The sequence below is a fragment of the Herpailurus yagouaroundi genome, unplaced genomic scaffold, assembly GCF_014898765.1.
Source record: "Herpailurus yagouaroundi ecotype Mexico unplaced genomic scaffold, PumYag 180, whole genome shotgun sequence".
In the NCBI taxonomy this organism is placed as follows: domain Eukaryota; kingdom Metazoa; phylum Chordata; class Mammalia; order Carnivora; family Felidae; genus Herpailurus; species Herpailurus yagouaroundi.
Window position 1 is genome coordinate 126714 of NW_024412411.1, and position 15331 is coordinate 142044.

General features: G+C 35.8%; 1 protein-coding gene and 1 pseudogene across 3 annotated transcripts in view; one reads left to right on the forward strand and one right to left on the reverse strand.

Annotated features, from left to right (window-relative positions):
* Window positions 1-15331, reverse strand: part of LOC121039189 (olfactory receptor 52Z1-like) — a 52450-nt gene that overhangs the window by 8789 nt on the left and 28330 nt on the right. The window contains exon 2 of one of the 3 annotated variants that reach the window (XM_040489112.1): window positions 948-1087. The exons of the other annotated variants lie outside the window; for them this stretch is intronic. The gene's annotated coding sequence lies outside the window, so the exon portion shown is untranslated. The remainder of the gene's footprint in view (window positions 1-947; window positions 1088-15331) is intronic. 3 annotated transcript variants of the gene reach the window in all.
* Window positions 8649-9601, forward strand: LOC121039191 (olfactory receptor 51A4-like; annotated as a pseudogene).

The window sequence follows — 15331 nt, forward strand, 5'->3', positions numbered from 1 at the left end:
GGAAAAGGCAACAAGAGCTAGAGTACATCAATACAAAGAGACTCTTTAAGAGTCATGACATGTCAAGTTAATTTTGTTGCTACCTTTCCTTTCTGTCACAGTGAAAGATAGGAAATTATCAAGGAAGAGTTCATGTGCCAGTAAAGAGATAGTTCTTGGATCTGAACAGAAAAAGACAGAGCTTAAACACGATGTAGAATGTCCAAATTCACTGATTTGGAGGATAAATAATATATAAGTGTTTTTTCTCTACCCATTATTCTAAATCTTCACTGTACGTCATATGGATCCATGGAATTTGTATTGCATTGTAGAATCAAATTGTTTATGTGGACAGGGCCCCACACCAATAAAATATACTTTCAATGGTCTTTCATATCTTGATAGTGACCCTTAGGGAACCCACAGTATATATGGACAGTATACTTCTTCCATACAGTAAGGTCAGATACAATGATGTAATATGCTTAGTTCATGCCCTGCAGAAATGAGATAAGGCTGTTGAGAAGTCATATTAAGGTCTAGTTAGGGATAGAGAAAGCTCTGAAGCTCTGTCTTACATTCTTGACAAATACAAGTGTCTTCCCATCTGAAAGTTAGAGGGCCACCTGGGTGGCTCAGTTGGTTAAGTGTCTGACTTCGGTTCAGGTCATGATCTCATGGCTCGTGGGGTTGAGCCCCCACATTGGGCACTGTACTGATAGCTCAAAGCCTGAAGCCTGCTTCAGATTCTGTGTCTCCCTCTCTCTCTGCCCCTAACCTGCTCACACTCTGTCTCTCTTTCTCAAAAATAAATAAACATAAAAAAATTAAAATTAGAGCATTCTTATGAAAACTTTTGGAAGCCAAATGGTATAAAGCAAAAAAGCAATTACTATTAATTTCAGGTGAAAAAACTTTAATATTCCCACATCCAAAAATTAACCCCTCTTAGACTATTCTGATACCTTACGTTGCACAGATACACAGAGGCACAATTCGAAGCCACAATGTCTTGATGCTGAGAGGCTGAGTGTGCTTCCTGAGGAAGGAGCCTGGCCAGGCCGCTCTCGCTGCTCAGGGTATGAGCTGCCTCTACAATGACTCGCTGCAACACAAACACTGAACATTACTTCACTCTTCACCTTTTTCCATAAAAGTGAAAACCCTCTTCATATATCTTTTGGTTAGCAAATACAGATACTAATATAGATCTTTTCATAAATGCAAATACTTTTTAACCTTATAAAACATTCATTTCTCTTCACAAGCCTGTCTTAATCCCCAGAAATATTGTGTCATGATCTTCATAAAATTGCTTTCTGCATTAGAAAATCAGATGTCTTGTATTATTTCCTTATTTTATTTGCTCACTTCATCTAACCCTTAAAAATTTCTTTCAATGACTATATATTATTGGGCTTTCAGCAATATTGTTCCCAACAGTCAGGAATCTTTTCCTTCAAACAATTTCTAAAGCATTTTCTTCTTTGTCATGTCTCTTACATGGAAGTGTTTCTCTTTGTTCTAACATCAGCTCCTTCACTTCCTTCACCATACTATGTCTTTGAGGGATCTGCTCGCTCTCTAATGCAATTTCAACCCTTTGCAAGCTACGATTTTTGTGTTAATGGTAGATAAGTTTCATTCCCAGCCTTTATATCTCTGATGGAATTAAGCCTTCAACGTCTTTGAGTAAATGTGCCTTGTCACCTCAACTCAGTGTGCTACTCTGTCTGCTCTGAATCTGCTCCTCCTTTACGGACTCCCCTACTGTATGCACATATACATATACAGATACACATCCACATCCACAACACACATATTCACTCAAGATAATTCTTATTGATTTTTTCTGTGTGTGATACATTATTCTCATTCTGTATGTATTTCCCATCTGATGACTCATATCTATACCTCCAACCAAAATCTTTCCTAAGCTAAATACAAATATAGTTACCAAATGTACTTCCCCATCTATCTTCATATATATATATATATATATATATATATATATATATATATTTCAGACTGAGCCTTAATTCCATGTCTCTATTTTATTTTTTGATATGTGGAATAGAGCTATAACAACTGTTTTAATGCCCTTGTCTATTTCCAAAATCTGTCAATTCTGGATCAGTTTCTTTAGATTAATTTTTTTCTTTTTCTTAGTGAGTCATATTTTCTTGCTTCTTTGTATGTATGTTTTTTTTTATTTTTTTACTTTTTTAGAGAGAGGGTGTGTGTACATGCAAGTGGGGAAGGGGCAGAGAGGGGGGAGGGAAGAGAGAATCTTAAGTGGGCTCCACATTCAGCGCAGAGTCCAATGCAGGGCTGGATCTGACAACCCTGAGATCATGACCCGAGCCAAAATCAAGAGTCATACACTTAACCAACTTAACCAACTTAACCAACTTAACCACTTAACCAACTTAACCAACTTAACCACCCAGGCACCCCTGCAAGCATGTTTTAATTAGATTTCAGATACTATGAATTTTACCTTGTGGGGGGTAAGTAGAATTTATATTTACTAAAAATTATATATAAATTTTATATTAAAGTTTATATTCCTAAAATTTATTTATATACCTATAAATATTCTTAAGCTTTGCTTTGATATGATTTTTAAATTATCTGGAATTTAAGTTTGATCCTTAAGTTCTTATGCTTAAGATTTATCAGGCATGACAAGTGAGCTTTTAACCTAGAATGAATTGTTCATTACCCCCACTGATTGGACATTATTTTTCTAAGTATTCTGCCCAATGACCTGTGGACTATGAGTTCTTCCAGTGTGGCTGGGAACAGGCACTTACTCAGGCCATGTGTGGGTTATTAAACCTATTTCATTTTCCTCTTACAGAGTTGTTCCTTTGGCCTCAGGTAAAGGCCACTTCTTTACACATATGCACCAATCAGGACTCTGATAAGTATTTGAGGGAACCCTCTGCAGATCTTCAAGGCTCTACCTTTGGTAGTTGTCTCCCCTTGTTACTCTGTCTCATGAACTCTATAAACAATTTTGTCTTCTTGGATTCTCAGCAATGGTTCCTCAACTCAGGAAGTTCATAGGCTCTGTCTAGGTTTCTGCCTGGAAACTCTCTCAAAGCAGTGAGCTAGGGCCATTGTAGGATTTATTTATTTATTTTTAAATGTTTATTTATTTATTTTGAGAGGGGAAGGCAGAAAGAGAGGAGAGAAAGAATCCCAACCAGAGTCTGAGCTGCACAGCAGGGAGCAAGACACGGGGCTTGATTTCATAAACATGAGGCCATGACCAGAGCCAAAATCAAGAGTCAGATGTTTAACAGACTGGGCCACCCAGGCATCCCTGTGGGATTCATTTTGTATGTTTCCCTGACTCTCATAGATTATAGTCCTTTGTTGCCAGAGATTCATTGTCTTAAAAACTGTTACTTCATACATTTTTTCTAATTATTTTGGTTGAGAGTAGAAGATGAATTCAATTGCTCTTACTCCATTTTTGCCAAAAGTAGTCCTCATCATCATTTATTTTTCATTGATCAAGAATATATTGAATGCCTCTATATGATAGGTATCATTCTAGGCATTGTGAATGAAGTAGGAAATAAAAATTAGAACTTTAAAAGGAGAGGAAAATGTTACAATCACAGGAAAGATATAATAAAACTTTAAAAAGAGAGAAAGTGTCTAACAACTAACAGCTTTGCAGTAAGAAAAGGAAGGAAAACCCAGAAGTTTAAATAAAATCCTGCTAACTCATACTAATATAAGTGGTCCTATACCTCTCAGAAAAAACTATCGCAGTACAATGTTGAGAAATAATATAATAATGGATATTTATAACAATGATAGTGAAAGAAAGTGTCCAAACCTCAGCTTCTCAAAAACATTAGATTACAGTTCAAAATTATTCACCTCAGAAAATGATCCAAGCTAAGTATGGATACCTAAAGGTCACTTATCAGGAAAAATCACTTCTTGAAAAAAAGGTGTATCACATGTTTGTGGTGAACAGTAGAGATACAACTGGTTTCATGCTGGAATGTGTGATTAATTACAGGGACTCTGGAGTATTGAGAAAAGCAGGCTTGGCATGTCCTTGCTTCCAAAGACTTTGTTTTCTGTGACATCTCATATGTAGCACGATAAAACCACTATCTCAGGAGAATATTTTGATAATCTCCCTCTGGCACCTTGTGTCTAAGATTTTCTACTTGTGGCAATAAATAACTCTGGATGCTGGGCAAATATCTCTATCAGTGGTTTCTAGCGTCTTCTAAGAGCCCATCCATTCTCCATCTATGCCAAGGAAGGTGAGTCCAAGAGAACTGTGCTGCTGAGCTCACCTGCCAACCCATGCTGAGGATGCAGGTTGCATAGTAAGGAGGTTGCCTGGCACATAAAAAGAACTGTTGAAAGTATATTCTTTAAAAGAACAGAGATGAGGGGCACCTGACTTGCTCAGTCAGAGGAGCATGTGACTCTTGATCTCAGGGTCATGCGTTCAAGCCCCAGCTGGGATATAGAGATTACCTAAAAAAAATAAATCTTAAAAAAACAAAAGAAAAAAGATGGCGAACCCTCTTTAGGAGCTGCTTCATTGAAGTTTTCCATAGATTCAAAATGAAAGTCATGGAAGATCAGTGCCTTTAAAAAAGAAACCAAAAGGGAGTTGGGAAATGATGAGAATAAAGACACCGAATTGAGGAGCCAAGAAGTGTGTTCTGTAGTTCAAGGTTAACAGATGGGGATTCATAGTACATAAGTGAGAGAGCAGGGTTTTGTTGTGGGCTCTGGAGGAAGACTCCAGGAGTGATACATACATCTTAAAAGGAATTTTTTAGGAGCTTGGAAGGAGGGCTTATGGAGATGGTATTTAAATGTCTTTGGCTCTCCAGGAACAGCCAGCAAGATATCTCTCTGGCTAGGATGAGCAATCTACCAGAATTCAATGGAACTCTAGCACAAGGATAACTGGAAATCGAGCAGGTTGATAAATACCAGAATGAATATTCTTCATCTGATTGTCACCTCCTTCTCTGCTTCTAATTTAGTGGCATCTACTCTTCAGTTCTAAACGAGCCTCAGTGGGGAGGATGACCCCAAACTCTTTTTCTACATCGGTTTTTAAAAGGGAGCTCAGGACACCTGGGTGGCTCAGTCAGATGAGCATCAGACTCTTGATTGCAGTTCAGGTCAAGGTCTCATGGTTGTGGAATGGAGTCCCGCATTGGGCTCCATGCTAGGCATGGACTCTGCTTGGGATTTTCTCTCTCCCTCTCTCTCTGCCCCTCCTCCACATGTGCTGTCTTTCTCTCAAAATAAATAAATAAACACTTAAAAAATAATAACAAGTAAAAAGGAGCCTGGATTTCTTGTGAGTTTTAAATCTTCGCTAGGGGTTAGCAAATTTATACTACAGTAGGAACCTCTAAACAAGTAATTTATTTGTTTAAACAAAATTTACTATGAGCTTTCTGTGTCCAAACAGTATTGGACTGCAATATGTGAAGGGTACAATCCCAATCTTAAAGGTATTTAAAATCAAACTGCATAAGGAAAACTCCTTTAGGTTTCAGCTGGAAGACAATATGAAATTATATGTCATAAATGCCATCTATTGGGGGGAAAAGTACATTCTGTATGGATTTGATGGCTTGAGGAATTCTTATAATATGAAATAGCATGAGAGGATTTTATAGAATGCTGGATATAGACTGGCTTTTATTTTTTTTATTTTATTTTTTTTAATTTTTTAAAAATGTTTATTTATGTTTAAGAGAGAGACAGAGTGTGATTGGGGGAGGGGTTGAGAGAGAGGGAGACACAGAATCTGAAGCAGGCTCCAGGGTCTGAGCTGTCAGCACAGAGCCCAACACGGGGCTGGAACCCACAAATCATGAGATCATGACTTGAGCCGAAGTCGGACACTTAACTGACTGAGCCACCCAAGTGCCCCATGGCTTTCAATCAATTAATTTAATCACCATCAGTGGAGATAGAGCATGATCACATTTGGGATCCCATCAGAAAGTGTACAAATATTCTGATGTTGTAATGAAAAAGTCATATGTGGTGGAATTAAGCAACCAATCGGACTAGAGTGGAGAGTGACAAGAAAAAAAATAAAATTAGTTGAAATAAAAGACATTCTCATGGAACAGGGCTAGGCACACCACAAAAAGTATTAAACTTGTAACGGCTAAAAAAAATTGAAACACTAACAATATGGCTGAATATATACTTGAGTTTCACATTGTTGGTGCAGTGATGTCCCTGGTGTATGGATGCGTGTGCTGGTAGTGCTTCATGGCTCAGTGACCAAAACAGAAGGGGGAAATGAGTATAAAAGAGAGAAGAATGAATTCCAAGGTATATTGGGAAATAAAGCAAAGGGAGGAAAGATGGTTATGTGTATATATGAACCTGTAGTATATGTATTTCTGTGTGTTTAAATGAGGTACATTGTGTATCGTGGTGGGTCAGAATTTTATGTCTGTTCCAGCTCTTACTGTGGTGGGATGCAGTGTGTTGAGTAACTGTGGGTGTGTGGTATGTTCAGATGCCCTCTCTATTATGAACTATGACTTTCTTCATCCCCCTCCTCCTGTTCCTCCTCCTTCTCTTCCTTTTCCTTCTTGACTCATGTCAAGGAAGACAGATATTTCATGTATACAGCTTATATATATATATACATATATATGTATGTATATATATATAACAAAAATAATAATAAATAAATTAAAATAAAATTAAAAAATAAAAATAAATAAAAACAATATTTTAATATTAATCTTTTCTGTATAACATTTATATATAATTTATAATATATAAAGCTCAGTATTCTAATTGCCTAAGTCAGTCTTCTTATTAGGGGCCCTCCTTATGAGGTGCTGATTCACTCCCTCAGCTAAAACGACATGCTTCATGAAACTCTTTTTAATAGACATTCTATGGAAGAATATAGTAGGATAGAGTAGACATTCACTACCAAGAATATGAGAGTAGGGGACTGAGCAAGCATAGGTCTATACATCAGTGCATGGAAATGTATATATTGTGATTCATTTGGGATCTGCTCCTTGAAAATATGTTTATATCTATAAAAAGATAACTTTGCTTACATTGACATGCTTTTAAAACAGCACAGTTTTGGCTGAGGGAAAAAAAAAAAAAGAATGTCTCTTATGCTAATATTCCCCATCTCTAGCTTTTTTCCTGAAAAGGAATCCTTCATCAATCTCTGTTTAACTTTTCTTCTGGTTTTTCAATTTTGGGGCATACTTTTAAATGATATAATTTCACAGAAGACATTGTGTTTTGATTTCATGCTCTTCCAGGTCAGTTATATTACCTCCCTTCTTCCCCAATCTCACATATCCGAATGCAGTTACATCACTGTTTTGTTTCCGCTTGCAATCATAAACAAAAAACTTAAATCCAAGTGTATTCAACCAATTATTTGTAATCTCTTCCTATCCTTCTTTGTAAGATAAATACATAAGTGCTAACCTCATTTCCTCCAATTATGCTATTTTTTGTTTGAGCATAGTTGACAGACAGTGTTACATTAGTTTCAGGCATACTACACAGTGGTTCAACAATTCTATGCGCTATTCTACACTCACCACAAGCGTAGCTACTCTCTGTCACCATACAACACTATTACAATACCATTGACTGGATTCCCTATGTTATGCCTTTTATTCCCATGACTTATTCATTCCATGACTGGAAGCCTATATCTCCCCCTCCCCTTCACCCACGTTTCCCAAACCTCCAACTCCCTCTGCCATTAGTTTGTTCTCTGTATTTATAGGTCTCATTCTGCTTTTTTTGTTTATTACTTTCTTTTACAAATTCCACATCAATTACGCCATTTTTAAGACATTTACTGAAGTATTGTTATTTACTTCCTAGTAAACGATATCTATGTTTTTAAATAGATGTATTTCAAATTTTATTCAATAAATTATTTGTTAATATTTGAAACTATTCTAGCACCAGCTAAGATATAATAACAGTATCCACTTTAATGATTTTATCACTCATATTTCAAAAAATCAACATATGAATTAATTGTAAAAATGAAGGATGTCAGGATGTCACATGAATTTTTTTTAATGGTTTGAGGTTTATGTGGGTTATTGAAATATCCTATGCTTTATCTCTATAGGTAAAACGAACAGGAAAAATGACCAGATTTCCAGATGCCTGAATAGGTATGATGTTGATGTGGAGAAAGTGCAGGAATTTCTTTCAGAGTTTCAATTAAGGTGATTGAAAATAAAAATGGAAGCAAGCATAATTAAATAAATTAAGAAATAGAGTCCTCACAATAATTTTTTCTAAGCACTGATATAAAAAAGAAAATTATTTTCTTTAAAGAAATTTCAAGAAATTTTCATTGTCACTTGATCCATGTTGGAGTGTTCTAGGCCAAAGGAACTCTAGTAGCTCTTACCTTTTACTAGCAGTTATCCATTGCCCTAACTCCAGGTAGTTATTCAGATATTTTTGAAACATTTTAAGGATCAATTCTTTGGTAGATAAGGATTTCTAGGATTAGTGCTGCCCCAGGGGAGTCAGGTACGCTATGTCCTCCTATCTTAAAATCTGTGTTTTTCTCCTAAGAGAAATGCCTAGAAGCTCATTTGGGCTGGATCCCAAGAAATATACTTATGGGTCTTATAAACAGTAGCTGGTTCCAGCCACTCACTCTTCTCCTAACAGGCATTCCTGGACTGGAGGCTGTACAAATATGGATCTCTATCCCACTGTGTGTCATGTATCTAATTGCTCTCCTGGGGAGAGCATCATCCTCTTTGTTATCAAAAACACCTCCAGCCTTCATGACCCTCAATACATCTTCCTGTCGATGCTGGCAACCACAGATGTAGGTCTGTCTTTATCAACTCTACCTACGGTACTCAGTGTCTTCCTCTTGAATCACAGAGAAATTGAGTTCCATTCTTGTCTGACACAAATGTTCTTCATCCATACCTTCTCCTCCATGGAGTCAGCCATCCTGTTGGCCATGGCCTTTGACCGATTTGTAGCTATTCGCAACCCATTGCACTACACTGTGGTCTTAACCTCTCCTCGGATCATGGGGATGGGAATTGCAGCCATGGTTAGGGCTGTGGTGTTGATGGTACCCTTGCCAATCCTGCTCAAGCGATTGTCCTTCTACAGGGATGTTATTCTATCACATTGTTACTGCTACCACCCTGATGTTATGAAGCTGGCCTGTGGCCCTGTCAGAGTCAACATCATCTATGGACTGTCTCTTGTGCTCTGCTCCTTTGGAGTTGACTCTGTGTTCATTGTCATTTCATACATCCTTATTTTGAAAACAGTGCTGGGTATTGCTTCAGAAGATGGTCAGCTCAGAGCGCTTAATACTTGAATTTCCCACATTTTCACTGTCTGCATCTTTTATGTGCCACTCATTGTCCTGGCTCTAATTCATAGGTTTGGTACATTCACATCTCCTCTTCTCCATGTCACCATGGCCAATCTCTTTCTCTTCTTGACCCCAGTCCTTAATCCCTTGGTTTATAGCCTAAAAACTAAACAGATAAGGTCTGCAGTACACAAGGTACTCAGGGCCAGAAGAAACTTGCTGAAGTAGTCAAGTTTGGCTTAGTGAAAGTGACATCCTGACTCTCTCTTTACCTTTCATCTGTCTGTTTCCCTCTGGGAAATACATCATCATTTCAAGGATGGTTTTGTGAGAGTGGAAGTATTTTCTTTTTGTCTGCCAAGTGGATGGTATTATTTTGGTTATTGTCTTGATGCAATTTATTATTTACTGTTTTTTATCTAATTTATCATCCACAAAAGTATTGTGTGAAAGATCTTACTGAAATAATTTTTATATCTCTCTTCTACTTAAATATTTGAGTTTAAATAATTAAGTGATTTACAATTAGGTATAAAATAAAGGTCAAGTTATTAACATATTTTAGAAAGTTTTCCATTTTCTTATCCCCACCTTTCTCTCCAGCCTCTGACTACACATTGCCACTTTTTTTCAAACTGGATGATTCAATGTATTTTTATACATATACACCAACTTCCCAAGACTCTAAGCATTTACCAATTGCTTGGCTTGAAATTGTAACACCAATATTAAACAAAAATTTTTCTGGGGCACCTGGGTGGCCCAGTCAGTTGAACATCTGACTCTTGGTTTTGGCTTGGGTCATGACCTCACAAGTCCCACATTGGACTCCATGCTGGCAGCATGGGGCCTGCTTGGGATTCTCTCTCTTCCTCTCTCTCTCTGCTGCCCTGTTCATGATCTCTCTCTCTCTCTCAAAATAAATAAATAAACTTAAATTTTTTTCTGTGATGAGTTTTTCTAACATTTTAGTAGAGTTGTCATTTCTCTTTTCCCCTCAACATAACCCACTAATAATTTTATTATAATACAGTACAATTTTACTTACATCTTCATGTCTATCGTCCCCAATTAATTAAGAATTGTTGTGGGAAGGCATTGTGTTGCTTTATTCTAAATCTCTGGTATATACCTATTTAGTGTATATACCAGTGTATATACCAAGTGTATATACCAGTAAATCTCAACTGTTTTCTTTAATAAATGAATGAATGTCTGTGAGCATAAGTAATTGCATTTGGCAATCATGACTCTTACCTGCTAACATAACTACTGTTTAATTACCCTCCCCTTCTAAACAGTCAGGGGCCATGTCTGTTGTTTCTGTCATTGCATCTTCAGTACATAGTGGAATATATGTAATATTGTATACAATGAATGCATACTAATACATAAACTAATAAATATGTCAATTAGAGATGTCATTGGTATTTTGTTGTACTTTTAAAGGTATGACATTTACACATTAAAATGTAACTATAAAACAAGTGAGGGAAATCTTTAAAATGATGTATTATTGAAAGAAGACAGGAAGTTGAGTTATTGGATGTCTACTTCAAACTCCAAACTTTTAACTACATTACAAAAACTAGCCTCGTTTAAACCAAAGGAAGTAAATTTTATTAGCTCCATTTTAAAGGAAAGGAGACAGCTAAAAGATACTAAATAATATTTCAATATCTCCCCAATCAAAAATTATTGGAGTCAGAATTAAAAACCACCACATATTATGTAAAATAACACATAAATCCTGCCATAGCCTAGTGTTTTTTGCCCTATATAAGATTTAAAGATATGTAGACACATAGGTGTCATTGAGACCCATGTATTTAATTGCAGTATGTTAACCTAATTTTATCTGTATTAATGTTCACTTACATTAGACACTACAAATTTCCTGATTCCAGCAAACCCTGTCTTGTTCAAAAATACACTATTTTTCTTGTCACACTATGTCTGCATAAAGCATACAGTGCCCAAGAAAGCTACCCACTGTAGAAGTAGGACTTAAACTCACATCCATGTTCCTTCAAACATCATGCTCTCAACTTCACCACATACTGAAGTCTAAGAAGAAAATTGCCTTACCACATTGTGAAATGTGAGTGTATGTGGAGGTCAATGTGTGTATATTTTTATTTGCTCTCTTTTTAAAAAAATATTGGGATATTCTTTTTGAAAGACAGATGGATGAGGCAATTAACAATCATCTTCTGTAAAACATAAATTAACTACAATTAGCTAACACAATGGAAAAATTATCTTGTTCTTACGAATTTCTACTTATCTATGGAAAGAATCATTCACGAACACAAATGAAACATCTGATAATTAAGGAAGGGCTTCTTTTAGTGTTCATTAGACATCAGAACTTGAAAGTTGTCTCTTCTATAGAAGTTGATCATTCTGTTGAGAGTTGATCAATGGATGAAACGCATTGTAGTATATGCATACAATGGAATATTATTCAGCCATAAAAATGAAGTATTGACACACTGTAGCACAGATGCTCCTCAGAAACATTATTCTAGGTGAAAGAAACCAAACACAAAGTGTCACATATCGTATTATTTCATTTACATGACATATTCAGAACAGGTAAAAGCATAAAGACATAAAGTAGATTGGTGTTTGTGAGGGGCTGGAGGAAGATGAGAATGTTGATTAACTGCTTAGTGGAGATGAGGTTTTATTTTGGAGTGATGAATATATTCTGGCACCAGGTGGAAGTGATGAATGTACAAGAATATGAATGTGCTAAATACTATTGAGTTGTACACTTTTAAATGGTTGACTTTATGTATGTGAATTTCATTTCAATAAAAAGAAAAAAGGAAAAAATTATTCCTTAGACCAAATTCGATTGATATGTTAATGTCCAAAGAGAGTCTGGGTCAGTGTCCTTAAAAAAAAAAGTGTTTATATTTGAAAAAAAAATCATTTTAGGAATGGAACGATAAAATATGGAATTTTGCTCACTGGAATAGACTAAACAAAAAGATAGTTCTGAGAGGTGGAGAGTTTTGGGTGATTATCATGTGTCCAATACATATCCCTCAAACACCTGGCTCTCTTTTCTTTTTTTTTCCTTTTTTTAGAGTTTATTTATTCATTCTGAGAGAGAGAGAGAGAGAGAGAGAGAGAGAGAGAGAGAGAGAAAATCCCAAGCAGGCTATTCCCCTAGCCCTTGACAAACTACCATTCTACTTTCTGCTTCTCTGAGTGTACTTTAGATTCCTGATATAAGTGGAGTCATGTATTATTTGTTCTTCTAATCAATATATTTCACATTTGCAAGGATTTAAGAGTATAACAATAATCCAGCCAATTACTTATGATTTGGAGAGAGTCTTTAGGGAAGAAACAGAAATGTAAATTGATATAGTGTGTATCATGATAGGGGTAAAGTCAGAGTACTGTGGATTATATAAAAAAAGCAACTAGCCTAGGATTTAAGGGTCAAGAGAAGGTTACTGCAGAAGTTGAGATGAGAAAACAGGTATAAATGACAACAAACAACATTCAGTCAGAGGAAAGTAGATCAGGTATATTGGGAAAAGTTCACAGAATGTACAAACACATGGTAGTAAGACAAAACATTTTGCTTACAGGAAATGCAAGTAATACAGTGTAACCAAAGGAGATACTCTGGAGTAAGGGTGACAAAGGGCAATATGGCAATGTAATGTTAACTGATATATTAACATATTAATTCTAATAATTAATTATCTATCTTTTATTAGCTGATTCTATATTTTTCCAGGGCATTGAAATGCTCTGCTTGGGATAGACTGATGCCCTCAGACTATTTTCACCATAACCAAGGTCACACTGGTGATCTGTTAGGAAATAATTTCTCATACATCTTTTTGAAATTATTTAACAATTATTAGAGTTCCCACTGTTATGCCCCTTGCCTTGAAATGGATAGTATTTCATGTAGTTATTTTTTCCTGTTATCTTTCATGAAGCCCCACCTCCACATACACACACACACACACACACACACACACACACCATGACACCATGCTCCCAAATAGGAATTCTTTAGTTTCAGTATGGCCACTGCATTCCACGACCTATTACTACTTATTTCTATGCATTGTATTTGGAAAAATAGATGTATGCAAAATGGGAGGTGGGTGAACACTGTAAATGTTTATGTCAATATTCTGCACTCCCTTTGTTTTAGACAGTGTTAGGTGGTGAGTAATAAACGTAAAACACCTTTTTTTTTTTGGCAAAATCGGACTGGGTGATTTCAGATAGTTTGAGAGAGAATCTGTGTCTTAATTTCATCTACACACTGCATTAACTGATAATTTTCCTTTGTATTATACAGGTTATTTCTTCAATTGCATTTCCTTTCATCAACATAGAGCTTTTTTATATGAAGTCTATCAGTTGATTCCTGCCTTAGGTTTTCTCTATTTCATTTTTCTGTAGTTTCTTCTAACGAGATAGCCCTCAGTTCCATCCATACAATTCAGAGGCCAAAACATGATGATTTCTTGTTGCTGCCTGTGTGCGTGCTTGTGTATCAGTACTGCACGCACATATCTCTGTTTTAGACTCTAGATCCCTCTTGTACTACTGGTAAATGCATACACAATAAAATAGTTGGAGTAAAGAAGATTGCACATTCCTAAAGTCATCATTAAACTCCACCATTTTTCACCTTGCACATCCCATTCATGATAAAATCTCTTTTCATTGCTTCTGCTATTGCAACAGAGCAAGACTTTTTAATCTCTAACTTAGAGTTGATCTTTACCAAGTAACTAAATTATATCCCAGAGCAAACCCTAAAAACATTCCTAGGAATGCAAAAATATACAGTAACCAGATTTACAACGTGTAGCATTTAATTAAATAAATATCAGACATACAAAGAAGGGAGATGCAGCCTATATAATAAGGAAGAAAACGTGAACCAAAATTGACCCACTTGGATGACTGAGAGGATGTCATAGTAGAGCTAAGCTTAGGAGTCAATAAGCCAATAGAAAAACTGGATTCACTGAATTTTTTGATGTTATAGAAGGTATATAGGAAATCATCATCTAGTTATTAAAAGATAAGCAAGGATTTTCTCAGTTAAGGATGAAAAGCTTACATCAGGTATAGGTATTGGCAAGTCAAAAGCATTTTTGAACTAACATATAGTATTCAGAATATTGAAACTAGTTTCATAAGACTAGGGTACCAGAAAAGGTAGACAAGTCAAGGGAAGCCTAGCATATCATATACATTAGATTAAGTTTATCATATCAAAAGTGGATTGTATGGCAAAAATTCTAAGTGAACAGTCAACATGACAGTATTTGCTTTACAAAGTTTATACAGCAGTGTAAATAGTTGAGGCATGGAGTAACATTACATGAAGAAAACTCAGCTATTGCAAGAGATAAATAAAGAGATAAAAAAAAGCTTGAATTAGTGAAAACTACAGAGATAATAGATATATAAACCCATTTAACATATATTTAGGCGGTAGAGTGAATTAAATTAATGAAAATTAAATGTGGGTAAATGTAAGAGGACTATAGAGAGATAATAGGATCATTATCTTCTCTATAACAAAATAAAACTTCCAATTTATGTACAAAGGGAATTTAAAAGAAAGAAACATTTGGAGCAGAAGTTCATGAATTTGAAGACTGCTGTCATGCTGAACATATCGACGTACATACGCTTATCTGGAGATCAAAAAGAAGTGGAAAACTTCTCAAAATGATTAATAAAATGTATTCAGTAATTATGTTAAAAGCAATATATAAACTAAAAATAGTAGAATCTATTGGAAACCAGGACAAACGTCCTTCTCTGCAGAGCCTGGATTTTCACATATTAGGGGGAATGGGAAGAGTTTTCTTGAATTGAGCCAATGCTTGGGTAAATGAGCAATAAAAAAAAAATTATCTATGAACTTACTGCTATGACTCAGGAACTTGGCAA